The 17951-nt window shown below is 32.2% G+C and overlaps 2 long non-coding RNA genes and 1 pseudogene across 2 annotated transcripts; 1 reads left to right on the forward strand and 2 right to left on the reverse strand.

Moving 5' to 3' along the window:
- Positions 1 to 2688: 2688 nt before the first annotated feature.
- LOC136069522 (uncharacterized) lies at positions 2689 to 3891 on the reverse strand. Its single transcript, XR_010630737.1, has 2 exons — positions 3077 to 3891; positions 2689 to 2907 (listed from the first exon to the last, which is right to left on the reverse strand). It is a non-coding gene; the product is annotated as an uncharacterized LOC136069522 (long non-coding RNA).
- Positions 3892 to 7232: 3341 nt separating this feature from the next.
- On the reverse strand, positions 7233 to 8184 carry LOC112004423 (uncharacterized). The gene is made up of 3 exons (XR_010630736.1): positions 7923 to 8184; positions 7542 to 7725; positions 7233 to 7432 (listed from the first exon to the last, which is right to left on the reverse strand). It is a non-coding gene; the product is annotated as an uncharacterized LOC112004423 (long non-coding RNA).
- Positions 8185 to 14192: 6008 nt separating this feature from the next.
- LOC112033361 (germin-like protein subfamily 1 member 11) lies at positions 14193 to 15250 on the forward strand (annotated as a pseudogene).
- Positions 15251 to 17951: the final 2701 nt, after the last annotated feature.

Raw genomic sequence — 17951 nt, forward strand, 5'->3', positions numbered from 1 at the left:
ACTATATGTTTTTTACTTTAAACAATGTGTTTAAAAATAAAAAATAAAATAAAAAAATAAAAAACCCAAGAATACTATCTGTAAAACTATGAATTTTGTCTTAATAAATTGGCTAAAAAAAAAGTCAGGTATACAATAAATGTCAAGATATTTTTTCAATACCTTTATTTTAGCTATGGTGGGCCCTAGTATGATATTTTATAATTTTATTTTAGAGTAATGTTACATCCACAACATTTCCATTACATATTCTACATGGTAAATTGTTATTGATTTTTAATTAGGACAACCACTTTAAACTATGTATTAAAAAAAAAAAAAAAAAATAACTACTCTCGTCATTATATTCGTCTATAGCCTTATCTATACTATCACTAGACGAGGAAAGTACAATGTCTACCATCTTAACAGGAAAACTAAGGACGAGAAAAAGAGAAATGCCTGGATCTAGGACGGAGGAAGGCTATAGACGCGAGAAGCTTCTAGACGAATATCTAAGACGAGGAAGGACAAGGAAAGGAATTTCAGAAATGAAGAGGGTACCGGAGGTATTCCACTATTTATAGGGAGCAAGCTCAGGCATATGAAGCGACGTAACCCAATCATTAAAAGACACATGGCACGCTCCTCGGGTAGATCAATCGACTAGATTTTTCCACCAACAAATTCCTGACACGTAGCACACCAAGCTGCTACTAACACCCATCTTATTTGTCTTAGGACGACCCAATGAACAAGGGGGCAACTGATGATGCTATAAAGTACCACCTTAAAAAATTGTCCATATGGCTCGTCTACAGAGAAAAGAAGAAAGATGGGCACAACCAAGTTGCCTCGTCCGTCCTTTGAGATGGACAAACAAGGTCTCGTCCGTCCCAAAGGACGGACGAGGCAAGCATGGTCATATGCTAAGGCACGTCCACCCCTAGTTAGGGATGGACGAGCCAAGCCATAATGAGGCACCGGTTCGGATGAAGTAATGAGGCACCGGTTCGGATGAAGTAACTTCCACGGAAGTTATGGAAGTTACTTCCGATTTTGGTGAACTCCTCAACAATAGGAACGGTTATCAGAGCAAATAACCGTTCCATACACTATATAAACACGATTCTGCATAGAGGTAAAGGGATTCGGACCTTTTTCATTTTGAAGGGAATAAACACTTAGATATCCTTCCTCTCTATTCCAGCCTTCTAACTTCATCATCGGAGGGTCATAGGCCGACCTCCACCGGTCTTTACTCTGATTGAGTTTGGTTTTACAGGATTCAATTCTCAAGATTGTCGAAGTCTGAAGATTTTCAACCCACTGGTTTTCCAGAATTATCAATTTATTTTTTAGAAATGTTATCTCCATAATATTTTCATAACAAATTCTAGATAGCAAGTTATTACTAATTTTAAAATGGACCCACGACTGATATCACTTTTTTATCCATCAATAGTAGTTTACCACCTACGATTTGTTGTGAAATTAACGTGAAAATATTATGAACTTAGTAATTTTTTATTTGATTTATAAGAAATTGAGATCTCAACAATTGTGAAAATATTGTGATAACAATAAGTGTTACAACATTTTCACAAAACATTTATTTTCAATTGTAATCGATCACATTCTCATATTTTATTATTTTATTTCAGCCTATAAAAAATTCAATAATTGTGTATTGTGAAATTTGTTGTGTCAGTATAACAACTAATATATATGCCAGCTCATATAAATATTACAAAAAATGAGCACAAACTGATGATTGAAAAAAAACAAAAAACAAAAAACAAAAAAGAAAGGGCTAATGAAGTGATGAATAGTACATATCGAATAAATCAAAAAGTACTATAGCTACTATAGTAGCTTTTACACATTCATACAATAAGTGTTACAACATTTCCACAAAACATTTATTTTCAATTGTGATTGGTCACAGTCTCATATTTTATTATTTTATTTCGACTTATAAGAGATTGACACCTCAATAATTGTGAAATTTGTTGTGTTAATATAACAATACCTTTATTTTCAATTGTGGTCAGTTCCAATATCACTACAAAAAAAGAGTTTACTAGCGAGGATAAAATGCCCTTGCAAAAATTCAAATATCATCGCAAAAGACTATTAGCGAGGGCATGTGGCCCTCGAAGGCCATCGTATTTGCTCTTGTTGTTAAAAGAGATTTTGTGACCATGCCTTCGCAAATAAATAATTTACGAGGGCAATTTACTGTCCTTACTAAACATATTCGCCTTCGCAAATATATTACCAAACGACGAGAAAAGTCAACCACTTATTTTTAACGAGGGAGAGTAGTTGTCATTAACAATTATTTGTGATGACCTTTATACCATCGCAATTAGTTATTTGTGAATTTCAAATTAACGACATACTTTTTAGAGACAAATAATGTCGTCGCTAAAATTTATTTGTGAGGGCTTTTAACCCCTCGCAATTAGTTAGGAATAATAGTGATGACATTAAACTGTCACTTAAAATGTTTTTGCAAGGGGTTAAGTGACATCACTATTCTATAAATTGCGAGGGACTTTGTCGCCACTATAAAATTATTTATGACCAAATTTTTATGTCATCAGTGATAATATTTCATATAATTTTTGAAATATTTTATTATTTATTTATTTTTAATTATTTTATTTAATTTTTTTTAACTATCATGCTACAATAGTACAATAATTACTAAAAATTGATCAATTGAAAGATAAAAATTCATATAAATTCAAACTTTAAAATATAGAATATACAAAGAAATCCTGAAATTAAACCTTGTTTTAAACTTAAACAACTAGAATTATGACAAAATCTATACTAGTCTTCCTCTGAGTTACCCTCCAAGCTATTTTCATCCCTCGTGTTATTAATCGAGTTGTCCTCTTCATCTCTACTAGTACCATCCTTAAAAAAAAAAAAAACAAAAAAACAAAACAAAAAAACAAAACAAAACAAAACATTAAACATAATTCATACACTAGAATATTAACTTTTATAAAAATAATAACAAATAATGGTTAAAGAGAGTGCAAGAGAGATAGAGAGAATTGGCATGTATTTCATTTATACTCACCCCCTAATCTCCATCCATCCATATATCCACCATCTTTTTCCAAAAGAGTGTAGGAATGAAAGAAGGGCCATTCTTATAACAATCTTCTTTCTTTGTGTACTTAAAAATAGGATTTTTAATGTGAAACATCCAATCAGAATAACAACGTTTCACCAATTCTACAAATTCTTTCTTCACTTCCTCATCTGATTGATTATGCTTAAAATGTTGAGCTCTATAGCAAGCATATAGAGTTTCAAACTCAGACCTTGGGTATTCACTAAAAGTCGTCCAAGCTCCATTCAGTTTTTGGTAAAAAGGAATAGTAATCTCTCAAGTAGCTTTTGGTGTGATGATTCTGCCTTTATTTTTACCTTCCCTTGCCATGTCTGCCTTTTTTTTTTATAAGCCCTTGCCACATCTACCTACTATTAGTTAATATTAATATGATGAAAGTATATAATATAAATATGTATTTCCAATACGATTGTGTTAAAGACATGACCCACTAGTAAAAGATGATACTCTAGTATAAGATGATACTAGACCTTATCCTCAATCCAACAATACTTATTGCTACAATCAACACACAAATAATTGATTTTCATATCTTTATTTATTAAATGTTTAAATGCATACTCAAGAAAATTTTCAACCCCATTAATATATCTAGTAGAATGATGCATCCAAAATTTATCAACTGACATTTTATCTTCTCCTTATAAAGCATCATATTATATAACTAACAACAATAATGGTTGCTAACACATATAATTATGCACTCTTAAAAATAACTAGCACAGTTAACATTGGGTCTTGTAAAATAGAAATATCAAGAATTCTGGCCTTGTTAAAGAAACTAAGCAGGGGGAGAAAGACATTAGTTGTAACTGCTACTTCAAACCATGAAGTCTAATGCAACTTGTAAAGAGAAATTAGCAAGGCAACTAAGAAATATATGAAGGTAACTAGTGTTTTTCTTGTTTGAAGAGAGAGAAAATCAGGCAAAGTAACTTTACTTTCCAAATAAATTTGTGTTGCGAGGAGCCTAGTGGGCTAAGTCCAGCAATCCTGTCAGAAAAGAAGGTCAGGTTAGATCGAGTATAGTTGGCCCGTTGGTGCTGAGCTACCACCCTTTGAGAAAATAAATTTGCACCCTTTTAATAAGCTATAGCTTTTAGACAGTGGAAAGCATTTAATCCTAACCATTGGTATCAAAGTTAGGTCATGGGTTCAAGTGTTCAACTTCCCTGTTGCATGGTGTTGGGGATTGTTGGGCCGGTTAGACAGGGAGGCTAGGTTGGGTCGAGTCTCTGTTGGCTTGTTGGTATTAAGCAACCACCCTTTAAGGAGATAAAGTTATGTTCTTATCATCAACTATAGTTTTTGGTGCAGTGGATAAGCGCTTGATCTAACAAATTTAAATTAGGCATTGAGCTCAAAAAGATCTCCAAATCTCCAAGAATACATCGGTTATTTATTTATTTCTTCTTCTTATTATTTTTGGAAGAACATCGTAGGCTTATTCTTTTTGTTTATGCGATTATATATTCAAGTATTTAACTATAAACTTACAAAGTAGATTTTTTTTTTTTTTTTTTTTTTTTTGAGAAACAAAGTAGTGTTCTTTAATCCTTTTCATTTTAGCATTATTCGTGAAAGTTATAATTGTGCATGCACGCAATTCTTTTGAGAAATAATTACAACATACTGCTAGCTCCGCAACTCGAATTCTTTTCCCCTCCTAGACCCCAAGCACTTTGTGCATGAAGAGGTGTCAATTCAGTTACAAGGCCTTTAGCTGCATGCACGCAATTCAAGCCAACCCTTTCAATGCATCATTGCTTAGATATAAGTCTACACTCTACAACCCGTCAAAGTAATGTCAATTTTGGTTTGCCGGTGCCCTGAGGTGGCATCTAAGAGCTAGAAAGTTTCTAGTAGAAACCACTAGAAAATAGTTAAGTTTTCAAAGAACTTATGGTCACCTATCCTTGAGAGATTTTTCCTGTAATTATGTAGTGGGTAGGACAATGAGATTACACGCACCCAAAAAAAATAGTTAAGTTTTCAAAGAACTAGACACTCTCATTAACAATAAAAAAAAAAAATCATTAGGTTCAAATGCAACCTAAAATTTATGTTTATCAATTTTAGTTTTAGCTTTTCGCACAACTTTTTCACTTTTTTTTTTAATAATTTTTTATTAAAAAACCCTTAAGATGACATGTAAAATGACATTAATAATGAACACACGTGAAAATCAATAATAATTTTTTTTTTGGTGGTAAAAATTAATAATAATTTATAACCTTAAGAGTTGTGAACATTTTTAGACTATAGCATTAATCCTTCTTGCTTGCCTTCTAAGACTAAGAAAGAAGTCGCTACCAATCTAAATCTAAAGATTTGTTTTGGATAGGTTGCAATGGACGTGCGTGTCGTACTTGCTATGTTCATTTGCTCTTATCTTGTGGCATGAAGCAAAATCTCAGGCATTCAAGAAATGAGGGGAAAATAATTTAAGGAAAAAAAAAAACCTTGAAGATTCTCTTTTTGAATGTACTTATAATTATTACATTATTAAAATCCTTAAAAATATACAAAGATGGTTAAAATATTTTATAATTTTTAATTTTTTTAAGAATAAAAATGTAAATAGTAATTTAAACTTCTTAGAACTTTACAGTAAACAAATTTCACCTAGAATAGAAGTTTCTTAACAATTGAGATTGGACAAATATGTTGTCAACATCGTCATCCTAATCAACTTTTTCAAATAATGTATAGATTTTCAGCTCACTACAAGCCTTACACATTTAAAACTCACATCAAAGAACTCTACAAAATTTCCGCATTTAACATTCCTTATAGTGTTCTGAAAATTACACAATATATACATACATATATATATATATATATTTTCAATAAGATACAAAAGTTTTATGTGCCTATATATCCGAGATAAAATAAATAAATAAATAAAAACTTTTTAACCTCTTTCTTACGGCAATGGATTGTGTGCATACTTTAGAAGCAATCACCAATATGAAAACATAAAAAGTTATTGTTATTGATGTGAAGCAAACAAACAACCTTTAAATTGAGAGCTGGAGAAAGAAAGAGAGAATGAGGATTCGTTGGAATGTTCTTGAATGAAGGAGAAAAAGAAAATAAAAGAAGGGGGGGGGGGGGGGTGGGGGGATAGAGATGGGACACTGGACATGTGTGTGGAGGACAAAAACAAGAAAAAAAATGAAACATATGGATGAAAATGAAATGAAAGAAAGGAAAAATAATATAAAGAATAAAAACATAAGGTTCAACCCCCAGTTGCTGTAATCAAAGGCAAAAGTTTTTGCTATTATTCTTCTTCTACTGTTTTTTTTTTTTTTTTAAGAAAAATATTATTTTTTTACTTATCATTGCGTTGTGCAAGTAGTCAAATTATTATGAGTTAATCTTGTAGCTTTGATACTCATAATGGACTACTTTTTTTTGTCAATATAAATGGCTGGTTTAAATGCCTAGACATGGGGTTCTAGACTTCTAGTTACAAGCTTACAACTTATATTTTTCACACTTTAAGATATTTTTTGCACTAAAACAGAATATACGTATAGCACATTCCATGATGCAAAATATGATTTCCCCTCCATNGCATATCTGGCCACAAAATTGAAATATCAACACAACCTAAAGCAAATCTCAAGCCAAACAATTGAGATTGGACAAATATGTTGTCAACATCGTCATCCTAATCAACTTTTTCAAATAATGTATAGATTTTCAGCTCACTACAAGCCTTACACATTTAAAACTCACATTAAGAACTCTACAAATTTTCGCATTTAACATTCCTTATAGTGTTCTGAAAATTACCACATAATATATATATATATATATTTTCAATAAGATACAAAAGTTTGTATGTGCCTATATATCCGAGATAAAATAAATAAATAAATAAAAACTTTTTACCTCTTTCTTACGGCAATGGATTGTGTGCATACTTTAGAAGCAATCACCAATATGAAAACATAAAAAGTTATTGTTATTGATGTGAAGCAAACAAAAACCCTTAAATTGAGAGCTTGAGAAAGAAAGAGAGAATGAGGATTCGTTGGAATGTTCTTGAATGAAGGAGAAAAAGAAAATAAAAGATGATGCAAAATATGATTTCCCCTCCATTTTTAAAGGCGGTTTGGATGTTTGACTTATTAATGGTACTTTTCATTAATTACTTGATTGTGCAATATATGAAAACTCATTCAAACATTTTCACAAACAATACATATGCATTGATTGATGTACCTGAATCTTCAATTCATAGCCACCTCCATTAGTAATATAAAAAAATCACATGGGTACACAAAGCTGCACACAAGATAATAACAAAAAAAAAATTAAAAAGAATCCCTACTAGTAGCATTAAATTTTTTTGAATTTGATGGTTTTGACAGTGGTAGAGGCAAGATATACGAACCATTATAGTAGTCTCTCCTTGTTTTACCTATGTCTTTCTCTCTATCTCTATCTTTCAAATCACTGCCAGCTTTGAATCTACACTTCTTCCCCTACAAAGCAAATTTTGCTATTCCATCTTCGATATAAAGTTCCAAGACTCATAAATTCCATATACCCAAATCCACGAAATAGAAAAAAAAAATCTAAAAAAATCAAAATTATAGAGGGAGTCAAAATAGAATATTAAGAGAGAGTGTTAGTAAAGAATTAAACTTTCCCTAAAACAATAACCCATACCCAGAAACCAAAAAAACATAAACAAATAAAGGGGTAGCATGCAAAACAGTCTTTCATATAAAAGGGGGGAAAAAAAAGGAAAAAAAAAGAAGGGAAGCTATACCGTTGGCCCAATTGACAGTGGAGAGAAAGATGGACAGAGGTGAGATGGTGGGTAAGGCCGGCAGCGGGATGGATGGTCAGGCCAACGACAGGCTGGACGGTAGTGGGATGGGTAGGCCGATTGGCGAGGGAGTGAGATGGAGAACGAGAGAGAGTGAGGTTTAGCTTTTTTTTTTTTGGTATTTGAGTTAGAGACCGAAAGTTTTGTTTAAGGGTGTGTAGGAGACCAAAAAATTTTGAGTGGGAGACCAAAATTTTGAGTGGGAACCGAAAATTTGAGTGGGAATCCTGAAAATAAGTAAATAGACTTATTATGGCAACATTCTACCTTGTTGTGGTGGTTATGAAAGTTGTCGTAATAAGAGCATTCGCATCCCATATCTTCAAACTATTCTATTTTACCATCTCAAAACCTATTTTATCATTTATACAATATCATTTTACAATACACTCAGCATTCCAACTTTTATTTTCCTATTCTACTCATTAAAATAATATATCTCCACAATAAAATATATTTTTTACTTTTTTGTTTTTTCCCACATGCGTATGTACCTTCCCTCAACCTCTAGCAACACCCCTCCACTGCCCAGTCACCACCACTGCACCTCCACCATGCATAGCGTCGAAACAAAAAAAATTAAAAAAATTAAAAAAAAAAAAAAAAACATTAAAATTCAAGTTTTTTGTAGTTAAAAATAATGCATAAAAGATAAGTTTATAGATAAAATGATAAATTCATCCATTGACATGAAATTGGCATGCATGTTAAACATATAGAGCATGCAATCAAACGGTTGGATTTTCAAAATATGAAATTCAATAATAAGTTATTGAGTGGTGTAACATTTTTAGAAGTTACGAACAGTGTACTTCGATCTCAACCTATATTTCTTAATTTCGATGTAATTTAGACAAATATACCAGTTGATTACATTATCTCATATATTTTTCATGCTTAAAAATTAAGGTGATCAAAGACTAATAGCCATGTCATTGATCAATTGTCTATATTCAAGTTTTAGTAATTTAAAATAATACATAAAAGATGAATTTATAGATCAAATGGTAAATTACATTCGATTGACATGAAAATTGGCATGCATGTTAAGACCATATAAAACATGTAATCCAACGGTTGGATTTTCAAAATATGAATTTAATAATAAGTTATTGGGTGGTGTAACATTTTTTAGAATTACATCAAATGTAACTTGAACCCAAATCTATATTTCTTAATTCGATGTGAATTTTGACAAATCTACCATTAGATTATATTATCTTCGTATATTTTTCATGCTTAAAAATTTTAAAGTGATCAAAAATCAATAATCATGTCATCAATCAATTGTCTAGATTTAAGTTTTAGTAGTTTAAAATAATGCATAAAAGATGAGTTTATAGATCAAATGGTAAATTACATCCGATTGACATGAAAATTGGTATGCATGTTAAGACTATATAGAATATGTGATCCAACAGATGGATTTTCAAAATATGAATTCAGTAATAAGTTATTAGGTAGTGTAACATTTTTTAGAGTTAAGTCAGGTGTAACTCGAACCCAACCCTATATTTCTTAATTCAATGTGAATTTAGACAAATCTACTGCTAGATTACATTATCTTCATATATTTTTCATGTTTACAAAATTTCAAAATGATCAAAGATTAATAGCCATGCCATCGATCAATTGTCTAGATTCAAGTTTTAGTAGTTTAAGATAATGCATAAAAGATATTCTATAGATCAAATGGTAAATTACATCCGATTGACATGAAAATTGGCATGCATGTTAAGACCATATAGAACATGTTATCAAACAGTTGGATTTTCAAAATATGAATTCAATAATAAGTTATTGGGTAGTGTAATATTTTTTAGAGTTACGTCAAGGGTAACTAGTACCCAACCTTATATTTCTGAATTCGATGTGAATTTTGACAAATTTACCGTTAGATTACATTATCTTCATATATTTTGCACGGTTACAAAATTTAAAGGTTATCAAAGATTAATAAGCATGTCATTAATGAATTATCTAAATTCAAGTTTTTGTAGTTTAAAATAATGCATAAAAGATGAGTTTATTGAACAAATGGTAAATTACATCCGATTGACATGAAAATTAGCATGTATATTATAAACATATGAAACATGTAATCTAACGATTGAATTTCCAAAATGGGTTGATGGTGATGGCTTTGGCTGTGTTGTTGGTGGTGGTTGGATGAGAGATTTAATTTTGGTTGGGTTGATGGTGGTGGTGGTGGGTTGGGTTGGGTTTGGCTTGGTGGTGGTGGCAGTGGACTATGTGGGTAAGTCTAGGTTTTGCCTTTTTTACACTCAACCCGGCTGGCATCGGCCTTGGGAGCGGAAACTCGAAATAGACAACGGGAGCGTCGTTTGGGCTGAACTTAGGTGGAGATTGAGCGGGTTGGTCGGTCTGGCGGGTCACGGTCAAGTTTGGACACCCTACCACAACTACTAATGTATTTGGTATACATTATATATTTTTGGCTTTTTCATCTTTTACTTTTCTCTCTTCAAGTTAATGGTTTATTTCCTTCTCAAAAAAAAAAAGAAAAAAAAAGGTTAATGGTGTATTTAGATTTCTTATGGTTGTGGGCAAAGGAATAAATAATTGATTCAATTCAAATATCTATATATAAACCACGGCGCACTTTGGTGTGGTGGTCACTCCACAAGTATAAATACTTGTGGGGTTAAGGGCCGGGATTTAAGTTTTCTAGGAAGTAGCTTCACACACATATACAATTAAATTAGGCTAGAGTAAAAATTCTATCTTGTAAAAAAAAGAAATCATAATATAAAAGTGTGTGAATGCGCTAAAAGCAAGTAAACACTACAATAATTTGGTTTATTGAGTTTGCATTGTTTTGCCGCTGTTGCTATTTTTTTTTAGAGTTATTACTTAACACAATAAATTGTCACACTATTTTCAAAATTGTGAAGGTGTTAATTTCTTATAAGTCAAAATAAATATCATACTAGAACAGCACAACTAAAAAAAAAGGTATTGTGAAAAAAGTGTTACATTCACAATATTTTTCACAACACTTTCATAACAAATGTGAATGCATAAAACTATAGTAGTAGCTAATTTTTCTTTTTCTTTTTTTGGTTAGTTCATTTACACTGTTCACTTGATCTTTTTTTTTTTTTTTTTTTTTTTCTCGATAATATCGCTCAATCAATTTTTTTTTAAAAAAAATATAAAAGTTGTTAGTTAGCACAACAAATTGTCATAATATTTTCACAATTGTTGAGATATTAATTTCTTATAGGTCAAAATAAAATATATGACTACAAGAAAATGCTTATTAGCGACCAAGAATTTTTGACGGACCAAAAAGCCCTCTCAAAAATCTTATTTGTGATGGCAAAATAAAGCCTTCATAAATACTTGGTAAAAGTGTGAAATATTTGTGACCAACAAAAAAGCTGTCGCAATTTGTGTTATAGCCGTCACAAATACACATATTTTGGAGGGAAATTTCTCCTCCATATTATTTGCGAGGGACAATTGAAAATCTCTTGCAAAAGGTGTATTATTTGTGATGGTTCAAAAAAACTGTCACTATTACTAAATTATTTGCGAGGACTAAGATCGACTTTACAAACAGGGACGGACCAAGGTAGGGGCCTAAGGGGGCCTGGGCCCCCCGGTCCAATTTTTTTTTTTTTTAGTAAGTAAAATTTTCAAAAAAAGGGCTTGGGCCCTTGGTTTTTAGCTCGGGCCCCCTTGATTTTTAACTTAGGCCCCCTCACCTCACCCAACGGCCAGCCAAGAGACAAGAGCCCATGAAAACTTTAAAAAAAAAAAAAAAAAAACCCAGTAGTCAGTCAAAGTCTCCAAACCCAAACGGAAAGCCAAAACGAAGGTAAAAAAGAAAAAAGAAAAGAAAAGAAGGGAGAGGTGAGATAGAGAAAGTGAGAGGCGAGTTGTTCACACCTACGCCGTGACGCCACTGCTCAACCCAGCGCAGTGAGCTGTCCACGGCCACGCCCACTGCCGAGACTAAGAGAGTTGTCTATCGCATACCCAAACGGAAAAAGCCACAAACAACGCGCCATGCGAGACGCCGAGACCCATCATTGCGCCGCCACGGGCTTGCTCGATCTGCCTGCCCAGCCTAGCCCAGCTTCGTTGCTCCACTGCTCCAGCCTCCAAACAGTTCACAGGTTTTATTCTATCATTTCCTTCAAAACTTGTTTGTGAATCTCAGAATCTAAAAATATATGCTTGTGGACTTGAGATGTTTGTGTTTTTACTGATGAGTGATGAACTGATTTGGTGATTCTGTGGTTGTGAATTTAATTGAATCTGCGCTTGACTGCTTGTTGGTATTTTTTTTTTTTTTTTTTGGCTTTTTGGACTCTCTATGACTTCTCTCTGTATTATATAGATAAGAGAGATAGAGAGAGAGTAGAGTTTGTAAAGTGAGAGAATATATTACTGTAGTGTTTTGACGATTATTAAAAAAAAAAAAGAGTAAGTTAAGAAAAGTTTTATTAGTAGTGTAGATTAAATTTATAGTGTTGGGTCAGTGTCTGAATATGGAGACAGGACAAAGGCAAAGACCAAAGACAAAAGAAAAAAAAACAAATCATATAATATAGAAAATTGTCACACAAATTTAGAAAATAATGCTAAATTAGATAATTTATAATATGAAAAGAAGTGAGATATAGTGTAGAACCTTGAGAGGCATTAAATATTTTAGAAGTAGTGATCCTTGTTGGTTGGTAAAGAATTTCCATCCACAAGATTTCACATTTTATGACAAACAAGTGTTGGAGAAGGAGCTTTTCATTTTGAGCATAATGTAGTCCAGGATATGGAGTTCAAAAAATGGAAAATTTTATCTGAGTTTGTGTTATGGTTCGTGTCTTTTGTTTTTGTTTGGTAGATGATTATATCTTAATATATTAAGAAACAATGATTTTTGGGTATTTGTCTCGATTGATAGTGTATTAATACTATATGGATGCGTATTTGAAAATTTTTTTTTTCTTATCTCCGCCCCCACCCCCCAAGCTTGAAATCCTGGGTCCGTCCTGTTCACAAATAATCATTAAAATGTCAAAATTTTTGGAGGGAAATGTTCCCACCAATTATTTTTAGGGACAATAAAATCCCTTGCAAAAGTTTATTTCGGGTTTTCTTCTCCAAAACCCAAGCCACCCAACCCGACGAAGGTTATGTAAAAATCCGACAAAATCTCACTCAAATCCGAGGAGATCCAGTGAGTTCTCAACCATATTTGGTGAGATTTAGCCAGATCCGACCATTCCTAACAGATTTCAGCAATTTTGGTGTAGATTTCGACGATTTTGGTGCAGATCTGATGAGTTTTTACATTTTCCAACGACGATTTACAGATTCTGGCAATGATTTTGCAGCTCTAGCGATGCTCATACAACTTTGGCGACAACCCGATCTCCACCCAAACCCAAAACCAATCCAACCGATTGACGCCGGCAGTCGATTTCGGGTCACTTTTCTATCCACCCAATGCCAGGGGGTCAGGGTCGGGTTCGGGTTGGGTCGAAAACTGACCTGGCCCGACCCGTAGACACCCCTAGTTGGTGGACTAGAAGACCATTAGACACCCAACCAACACTTTATCTATCTAGTACACAAAAAGAAGATTAACTTAACAAGATTAAGTCAAACCATAGGATTTAGAAAATTTATGCGAAGCACTCACACTATTGACTCTAGCTAGAACATCTAAACTTACCTTGAATTAATACTTAAAATTTTTTACTAAAAAGAAAAAAAAGAAACTTAAAATCATCTAGTACCATCACTAACCCAAAAAAGTGATGTTTGATATATAAAGAGTCGAAGAGGCCATGAAATCCATATAGCAAAGAATTAAAGAAATTGAAATGTAGAATGGCAGTGATATTGGAGCAGTATCTACTATTTATTTCACACAAGTTATTTTACATAGTTTTATACACGCAAAAAAACAATTGAAATCGTGACTTTTCATATGTTGTCCAAGTGCAACAAGTTTAACCCTCAAAGTTGTCCAATTTGATTGGTTTCTAGAATGTTCTTGTAGTTGTGGTTAAAGAATGGTTCCTCCATTAGATATTAATACTAAGTTGATAGAAAAATGACTTACTAATTCTTAACTACTCCGAATTAATGAGCCAAAACGACACATATAGACCCGTTCACTGACTCCCCTCTATAAATACACATGTTCCAATCCTCAGCCCTGATCATCCCACCAAGAATACAGAGTACTAGAAGGTCAAGATAACCTCAAATATGATGAAAGGTGTTCATTACCTTGTGACTGTGACCCTGTTGGCTTTGGCATCCACCCTTGCTTTTGCGGATGACCCTAGTCCTCTGCAAGATTTTTGCGTTGCAATTAACAATACCGATTATGCTGGTATATAATTTTAGACTCTTATTACTACTACTAGTATTATATATTATATTCTTAATTTTGAACTCATTTCAAACCTCTGATTTTGTTTTTGTGTTAAAAATTTAAATATTAACGAAGTTCAGTTTGAAGGTGATATTATCTACATGGATTTTTTATTTGTTTTTATCATGAAATATAGTCAACCATTTTTATAGTAGTGTCTTACTTACTCAAGATAGTAACAAACTTTTCTTTGTATAGTATTTGTGAATGGAAAGTTCTGGAAGGACCCAATGCTTACAACAGCGGATGATTTTTTCTTCTCCGGGCTAGATATTCCTAGAAACACTAAAAATAAACTAGGATTGAATATCAATCTTGTGAACGTGGATAAACTTGTACGCCTCAACACACTAGGTATTTATTTCCTTGGATCGCATTGACTTTGCACCGTATGGCTTAAATCCTCCACACACTCATCCTCGTGGCACCGAGCTTCTGGTAGTCTTAGAGGGGACTCTCCTTGTGGGCTTTGTGACATCCAACCCTAACTACCACCTCTTCACCAAAACTTTAAATCAAGGAGATGTCTTTGTGTTCCCAGTTGGTCTCATTCACTTCCAATTCAACATAGGAGAGACCAATGCTATTGCCTTTTCCAGTTTTAGTAGCCAAAATCCTGGGACCATCAGAATAGCAAACGCAGTCTTTGGATCTAATCCTCCCATTAATTCTGACGTTCTCATCAAGGCCTTCCAAGTGGACAAGAATGTGGTTGATTATCTTCAGAAAATATTCCATGGATAATAATGATGAAGCTAGAATTAGACAGCTAGAATAAAGTTTTTATGTTTCCCTTGTTGTAGTGTTATGGTTATAATTATTATGAAATAAAATGATTGCTGATAACTCATTTTGTGTCGTGCTGTAATAACAAGGTGGAACAAGTGCATGACTGAATCTTAATTACACACCTTGAATTCGGTTATTTGCTCAATATACTGCTTTGAACAAGAGAATGTTCTGATAATAATAGAGGTGGGGCAACCGCATATCTCCATCTTACTTACAGGACTAAATTGAATTTTGGACAAAATTAAAGAGTGAAATCTGTAATTTACCTTCTTCTCTTTTTCTTCTCTTTTTTTTTTTTTTTTTGACGTTAGACTGTGGATGGATATGGTGTTTCGTTTAGTAGAAAATGCAGGAAAGGAAAGGAAAAAAATTCTGGTCTTTTTTCTTTCTATATATTTTTTATTTTTTATTTTAATGTTATTTGAGTTGTATATATTATGAAGTATTGATGGTATTTTAGATAGAGTTTGGTTGCTGTGCAAAAAGAGAAAAAGCAGAAAAAGTTTAAAATTGGGTGATAACAAGTTCCGCTTTATTTAGTTTAGGATATTTTTTTGCCTTCTGAGAAACAGAAATAGCAACTTGTTATATATTTCATTTATAGCGATCAATTATTAGTTACAATATTATTATAGAGACAGAGTTCAATTTTCTAAGGCAATTATCTGCATTCATATTGGTAAAATTATTAGGAGGTTTAAGAAGAACGGCTTCGCTTTGAAAGGCAATACCTCTTTGAAGTTTCCATCATCTTCTCAAAATTTCCATTAACGAAAGTAACGGCTGGTCGTTGGTGGAATTCAAATTTCAAAGTCAAAGTCATTGGAGTTGGTTGGGCAAAGAAATCAAAAGCTGTCGCAGCTCTACCGGCAGTGGACATGGAGGTAATTAGCTAAAAGCCACATCTGGTGGAGGGATTTCAGTTCGAAGTGTGATTAAGCTATATATCTATATATATAATAATAGGTAAAGTTAAGAAAAACTTAAATTAGATTTCCAAATTAAAGTTTTAATTTTGCGTCATGTGTCTTAAATTATTTATTGTTAAAATATTTTATTTCTTAATTTTAGAATGAAATGTGAAACCACATCATAAATATTAATCCAAGTGAATTATTAAATACAAAAACCAAAGAGTTTAGAATAAATAAATTGTTAAAAAAAAAAAGTGATTCACAATAGTTAAAAAATATATATGAACAATTTACATTTTATACCTAATAATATCCTTACAAAATTTTTTAAAGAGTTAACAAAATATAAAAATGACTATCAATAATATTTAAATTATATATAGGAATTATATTATACATCTTATTATATATTTTTAAGTGTATCCATGTATATATATAAGGCTACAAGCTAGTTAAATTAAAATACATGATATCTTTTTATTGGATGAGAGATCTACTAAACAATGCTAATGTGGTCCTTTATAAACATTGAATAATTTTTTTGTAAAAGAAACAATTCTTCAAAATTTTAAGTTTATTGTCATTATTGGGATAATTTTTTTTTTTTTTTTTATCGTAAGTTCAAGGACGGAACCAAGATTCGAACTTGGAGAGGGGGGGGGGGGCCAAGCTTAAAACCAAAAAAAAATTATGAAATAAAACTAACATCTATTTAATATTCAACAAATATACTACATACAATAAGTATTTCTTAACATTTCATATTATAAAAACATCACAAGTATAACATACAAAATAGTGTTTCTTAAACAATATTAATGTTAAATTGTTAATGTGTTAGATGCACAACTAAAAAAATGGACTTCAAAAAAAAATTTAAAAGAATGGAACACAATTACACAGCCACGCCACAACATGACACAATGTTTCTACTCTCTAAAATGTTTGCTGAAGCCATGATTTAAATAGTTATTTAAGGCTATTTAATTATTGACAATTGGTCACACAAAGACTTAAATCACAACGAACAAAGCATTAAATTAAATCACAAAGACAACACAACAAGTTCATTTATATTATATATTGGCGACACAGCCCACACACACAGTGACAAGAGTCAAAGACAAAGTTTATGACTCAGTACTAAGATTTTGTTCTCAAGTTCAGACACAGTACTCACATAATGTAATAAAGTTATGCCTTTATTATAGCTAGCTCAAACTAATTTTGCCTTATAGATTAAGTATAAAGTATAAAACAAAACAAAACAAAAAGTCACAGACAATCAAACAACAACACAAACTACAGTCACAACTCACCAGTCCCTAAAAAACGCAGAGGGCAGAGGCAGAGCAATAGAGCAGAAAAAAAAAAAAAAAAAAACACCACACACACACAAATATGAACTTGAGAGATGAGAGAAATTTTTCAAAATTCACATACCTTAGCAGATTCAACTCATGTTGAGTTTGAACAACAGTAGATGTAGATTGAGGATCTGGGAACAGTAGGCAGCCAGTAGCAGTAGCAGCATACAAAACTATAGATCAAATCTGATATGAGGAACAACGCAGCAGCAATAGCAAATGGCAATGATGGAGGTGTTGAGGTTTTTTTTTTTTTTTTTTTTTTTTTTTTGGAGAATTGGAGGTGTTGAGGGTTGAGTGGAGGAAGCATGAGGTAAAAATTGTTACTTGTAATTTAGGTTTTCTAGAATTTATTGTTTTTGTGCGTGATTTTTGTTTAGTTCATATTTATTTTTTTTTTGTAGTTGGGGCATGACTTTAATTTTTTTTGTTTTTTTTTTAGGTCAATACTAATATTTAGAGGAGGAGAGCAAAGATA

This window comes from Quercus suber, unplaced genomic scaffold (genome assembly GCF_002906115.3).
Source record: "Quercus suber isolate HL8 unplaced genomic scaffold, Cork oak 2.0 scaffold_174, whole genome shotgun sequence".
Taxonomy (NCBI): domain Eukaryota; kingdom Viridiplantae; phylum Streptophyta; class Magnoliopsida; order Fagales; family Fagaceae; genus Quercus; species Quercus suber.